The following is a 6686-nucleotide window of genomic DNA, read 5'->3' as shown; positions in this document are numbered from 1 at the left end:
AAAGATATTGTCAACAGTACAATAGGTTCGTCTAAAACCTGTTTGAAATTCAGACAATAAATGATTATTAGATATGTAAGTTTCAAGACGCAGCAGTAAAAGACCAGAAAATATCTTAGCGATTGTATCTATACAAGAGATACCCCTATAGTTGGCAACCTCGTTGAAATCACCGTGCTTGAAGAGAGGAAAAATAATTGTCCTGAAAAGAAGCGCGGGTAATACCTGTATAGTAAACGAAATTAAAAAATTGTAATAATTTTTCTTTAATCATATCGGGTGCAAATTTATAGAATTCATAACATACCCTGTCGTGACCAGGATTCTTTAACCTGGAAATTACTGCCGTCAACTCATCATGAGCAAAAGGTGCATCTAAACATTGATCCTGAATAGATGGTTCTGCGTGCAAAGTTGATACCATTAATTTCAGGGTTGAGCAGACTACTAAAGTGGTACACCCACTGATCCATCAAAATATTAGATCCGCAGACCATTCTTTTTCTTTTAAAGTGGTCCACTTGTTTCCAAAATTCTTTCGGCTCGTTTATATATATATTTGTGTGTGTGTTTTTTGTGTTTTTTACCCGCATCTCTCCATGGAATATGGTCTGAGGCAGAGTGAAGTCTGGGGTGTGTGAAAATAATTTATTTTGCTGAAAATTTGGGTTTCGTCCCCAATGACCTCTTGAATATCGAAGGAAATCGAATACTTCGGAAGTATTAATGAAATCTGTTCAGTAAATGTAATTAATTTGTGTGATTAGAGTGTGATTTTTCCCTATTATCCCAAGAATATGGAAAATTTGTGGCAGTATGAATGCTAACCAGACTATCATGTTTTGGTATGCATGTGGAGTTTTTCTTCCATCTGCAATGAAAAGAATCGAGAGTTTTATTTTAAAATTCTTTTGAAAAAGCTCAATATGTTTTTAATTTTCCTACCCGTGCGTTTTTTCAACCGTTTTCTCGTTATCTGGCGTCTATCCTTTCCTTTGTCTCTTCCTATTGATTGGCCTCATTGTGAGGAAGGCGTGATTTTCTCTACAGTGCATATATTTTTATTGCATAAACAAAGTTCTTTTTATCTTTGACTGACCTGTGGTAGACAGTGACTAACTAGGGATGCTTGATAAGCTTGATAAAGTTAGCTGCAGCCTCAGTAAAGTAGGTGATCAATATAGTTAGCCAGTTTTAAAACTGACTAGAATTGTAAATGGCACAAGAGTAATGAAGCGATGACCACTTGCCTGTTTGAATATCAGTTAGCTCATTATAGACAATTAACTATTCATTTATATTCATGGCATTGGACATCCAATAAGTCGTGGACAAAGCGGTCATCAATTTACTAGTAGTACAGGACTGGTTTTCCTTGGTGACAAAACCCCCTCTGTAAAACTATCGCCCAAACAAGTGTTGCTTTCACCCTTGAATACAAACGTGCGCACGTTCAAGTTATAATTACCGGATTTGTTTAATTCCTGCCATTTGAGGTTGAGAAAGACATTAAGTCAGAAATAACAATTTGTTTGGGCCCTGTACAACGTGCCCCAATGTTCCCATTACACGGTGTTACCTTCGGTGTAAAATGTACGTGCCTGGCCGGCTACATGATGAATTGTGTACGCGTATGAAACGTTATTATAACCGAGAAACCCAAACGTTAATTCACCGAACGGCAAAATGTTCAAAACAAAAATCTCGCCTTGTGATTTTTTCTTTTGTTCAGCTAGGTTCTTTTTCTGCCTGTTGGCTTTCCTGCGGGGATTTAAATAATTTATAGATTTTTTACCCTTTTTTTGTCTTTGAATTGTAAATACGTCGTATATCAGTCAGGAAAGCTCTGGAAACCAGCTTCTTCCCTTTTCCTTTTTTTATGCTTTAATACCTGACCTGAATATCTCCCTTTAAAGCACCATCCTTTCTTATATCCTTGCAGCAGACTTTGTGAATATGATTATCTTAAAATAGGTGACTTTTTTAAGCTAATAAAGTCAACTTACTACTCAAATTCACAAGTTTTCGTGGTCCGCTTGATCCATTAATATCTTTTAATTAATTAAGGTTTTTAGTCAAGATAAAAAAGTCAGTGTCACGAGCGGGATTCGAACCCACGACCTTCGGCTAAATACGCCGCTGCTCTATCTCTTGAGCAATCGTGACTTCGATCCAGTCAGACACTAACTTCCCATCTCAACCCCACATTTCGAATTTTCCCTCCTTTTTGCCATTTTTCAAATGCCGTGTAATCTATTTGATCCTCGGCAACAAGTGAAATGGCCACGGAGAGCTTTCGTGAAGATATACTTTAGTTTAACTTATTAAATTCAATAGTTTTCGTGGTCCGCTTGACCAATTAATATCTTTCAATTAATTAGGGTTTTTAGTTGAGATAAAAACGTCAAATTGAAAAATGGCAAAAAGGAGGGAAAATTCGAAATGTGGGGTTGAGATGGGAAGTTAGTGTCCGAGTGGTTCGAAGTCACGATTGCTCAAGAGATAGAGCAGCGGCATATTTAGCCGAAGGTCGTGGGTTCGAATCCCGCTCGTGACACTGACTTTATATCTCAACTAAAAACCTTAATTAATTGAAAGTTACTACTGAAATTTTATTATTAATACAAACGAACATAAATTGATGTGATTGACTTAAAACAACCCTAGGAATATCGAGTACTTCGGTGCTGTTTGATTAAATCTCGTGAATAATTTATTAGCGTGAGTAGAAGAAGAAGAAGAAAAATAACTTTATTCTGGGACTGGTGTCCCCTAAGAATAATTTACATGAGATAAAATAAAGTAAGCACCTTCTATAAAGTTACAAATTAAAAAAAATAAATAAATAACAAAAATAATAAATGTTATCGTGAGGTCTCTGCTTGGAGGGAGAGGAGGTGATTATAAAGATGGGATTTAAAGGAGGAAAAGGAGGCAGCGTGACGAATAGAAAGGGGATGGGAGTTCCAGAGTTTAGGGGCTCGGATCAGAAAGGATCTTTCGAAGGTATGGGTTGTATGTTGCGGAAGGACAAGGTCGATTGGTGATGAGCGGGTGTTACGAGTGTGATGTGAGGAGTTGAATTGGAGGGATTGGATGATGTAAGGAAGACGAATGAATGTGGATGGACTGGAAAAGAAAGCAACCTAGGAAATACTGTGCACGGAAGGAGGGGAATAGCCAGGAAAGTTGAAAATACAACCCCGACACCCGGGATCCCCGTGGGGTGCCGTACACAAATCTTACGCAACAATTCAAAATACGCTTCAAACGCGCGTTCTCCCTCTCCGAGAGATCACCGTACGCCAAACAGCTATAATCGAAGAAGGGAAGTATAAGGGAAGATACAAGTCAGCGGGTGGAGAAAGGTTAGAGAAGCCAGGACCGACGGAACAGGCTGAGGGAGGCGATGGAATGGCGGGAAAGGTTTTGGTCAAAGACTACACCTAGGTTTTTAACCGAGCAGCAGAAGGGGATGGGGTGGTTATTTAGCATGAGAGGTGGGATGCTGGGGAGGGAATTGAGGGGTTGCCTGGACCCGATAATTATGGCGGTGGATTTGGACGGGTTGAGGACTAAGGAATTTTTATGAGCCCATTCATTGATGAAGTGTAGATCTTTTTGGATCTTGAGAATGGCCGAGTGAAGATCAGAAGGGTGAAAGGATATGTATATTTGGGAGTCATCGGCATATAGGTGATAGTTACAGGACTGGATGGAGTCGGGCAGGCAATGGAAAAAAGGATAGGAGAGATGCTACACCCTTGGGGCACCCCAGATTTTAGAGGGAGAAAGGAGGAGGTTAGGCCATTGGGAAGGGAAACAGCTTGGTGGCGATTGGTAAGGTAGGAGTGGAACCAATGGATGGTGCTGGCGAGAAAGAAAAAGATTCGGGTTTAGACAAGAGAGAAGAGTGAGGGACAGAATCGAAGGCTTAAAAAAAAGAAAAATCAAGAAGGATAAGTATAGTAACTTTCCGTTGGTCCATTGCCAAGTGGAGGTCACTGGTAATTTTTATTAGAGCTGATTGGGTGGAATATCCTTGGCGGAAGCCAGATTGGAGGAGGGGTTTGAGAAGATGGGAGTGTGGTTTCTTCCCTAATTTCACCGAAGAATACCGAGAAGACTGGAACAGTCTGCGTTATGCGAATGTAATGTATTAGCGTGAATAGAGGGGCCATTTCCCAAATCATTGTGAAGAATATCGAAGTTCAATTAGCGAATATTGGCGGACCCAAAATAAACTTCTATTTAAAATTACGTCATATAGTGAACTAATAATACTTCCATTATGCGATATGCAAAATAAGCTATTTTAATTGTTTTAAATTCCTGCATCGTTCTGCTTTTCTTACAAATAAATATTTCCAGTTTTTCTTGATTACCGACAAGCGAATGGGAGTATTTTATAGCTCTGAGAATTTATAGAGACATTTATGACCGTGGTTATATCCAGACCCAAAACATCTTGCCTGTCGTATAAGATTAGAAAACCTATAAATTACGAATAACAAAATTTACTAACAGTAATTGACCATTCCAATCTTCTTTCTCCTACTATAGTACAAAAAATTTCATTTTTTTAAACATTTATTTTCAATACTAGAAATGTCAGATCACCATTTAATTTTGCAAAAAGATGCAAACGGATGCATAATACTATAATTCCAAAGCGTACCTTTAAAAAATTTCAAATAAAGGTGGATTTTACTAACTTTATCTCATTCCCTAAATTATAATTGTCTAAAAAATGAAAGAATCTTCCTATTATAAAATAAAAAGAAGAACTTTTGTCATGCAATACATCACAATGATTGAAACTGAGAACATGTTGACAAAATAGAATAAACGCTGATTCTTTCCACAATAATTCCCGGAAAAAACNTACAAATTAAAAAATGCGGAGCCACTGGCGCATTTAATATATACAGTGCCTCCACCCATTCACTCTAAAAAATATTATAGCCTAATACTAACCTAAATCAGTGGGTCTGTGGAGTACTCGATATTCCTGCACAACCCACCCATACACACTCACTTTCGCGCCAATAAATACATTCTTTCTACCAAAAACACACAAAGAGATATCTATCCTAGTTAGAAATTATTATTATTTGAAGAAATTATTTCTTCTAAAAACGTTATTCGTCATAACATGTATCATCATATTGTTTTTACACCATCATTTATACAATATATATATTTAGTAGTCTGACTGACCAAGTTGTTTCTTTCAATTAATTATTTTTTTCTGTAAGGTTTTGATTGAAATGAAAAAGTTAGTGTCACGAGCGGGATTAGAACCCAAGACCTTCGGCTCAATACGCCCCTGCTCTAACCACGACACCAACTCAACCTACTTGAGCCGAAAATCGTGGGTTCGGATCCCGCTCGCGACACTAAATTTTTCATTGCAATCAAAACCTTACATTAAAAAAATAATACATGGTGTTCCAGTTCCTTCTGACGAAACTCAGGGAATCGATTCTGCTCTTCGTTTGGGGCAAAAAATGCTCAGGAGACAATTTTCGGTAAGTTCTCTATTTTGAAGATATTCGGTTTTTTCAACTTTTCACTACCTTACCACATAAAAACGCTTCCAACTTCCAAAATGTTGAGACTACAACCAATCCAATTACACCATTTTAAAGAACGCTAAATTTGCTGTAAGATACTTCTATTTGCAATAATCTGAATGACATAAAATGTTAGCCAATATCAGTTGAAACATGTCAAAATTACAAAATTTAAAATTTTGGTCATGATTACAAAAAATACTGAGGTTACAAAAAATACCTACAACTTCTCAAATTTCACAAAAACTTTTTCATCTAATATGCTTTCCGTTGATATATCCAGGTTTTTAAATAATGTTCTCGTAGAGTTGGCTATATATATATATATATATATATATATATATATATATATATAGCCTTGTTGAGAGGCAAAACTTTTCATCTAATATGCTTTACGTTGATTTTTCAACTCTACTAGAACATTATTTAAAAACCTGGATATATCAACGGAAAGCATATTAGATGAAAACGTTTTTGTGAAATTTGAGAAGTTGTAGGTATTTTTTGTAACCTTAGTAGAACGTGCAATCATGACCAAAATTTTAAATTTTGTAATTTTGACATGTTTCAACTGATATTGGCTATTATATTATATTATATATGGGTATATATATTATACCACACATTGGTTGAGAGTGTGATGTTTAACAGGGGATCGTAATTTATTAGCGTGAATTAGGGGCTTTAAACTCGCCCCGATGAATATCGAAAACTTGTGGAGGAAATTGTGATAGTTGGAAAAAAAATTATTTATTAGCGTGAATGGGAAGTTTAAACCCTCCCTGAGTAATACCGAGTACTATGGGTTGAGTTTATTACATCTGAGTAGAGTAAAAGAAATTTATTAGTCTGAATGAGAGGCTTTAAACCCGGCCCGATCAGGATCGAATAATCTGGGTTGAAGATGTGTTGTTTACCAAGGTAAACTAATTTTGTAGCGTGAATGAGGGGCTTTACGCTTGCCATGATGAACATCGAATACTCTGGGTTGATAGTTTGATGTTTATATAGCGAAAGTAATAATCAAGCGTGAAAAAAAAGCTTTAAACCATAAAGTTGAGTAACTAGTAGTATGAAGTCTGGAGAGGGAAATGTATGTATAAGCGCGTC

The sequence above is a fragment of the Cimex lectularius genome, unplaced genomic scaffold, assembly GCF_000648675.2.
Source record: "Cimex lectularius strain Harlan isolate CLEC.00 unplaced genomic scaffold, Clec_2.1 scaffold233, whole genome shotgun sequence".
Lineage (NCBI taxonomy): Eukaryota > Metazoa > Arthropoda > Insecta > Hemiptera > Cimicidae > Cimex > Cimex lectularius.
Note: the sequence above shows the minus strand (reverse complement) of the source record.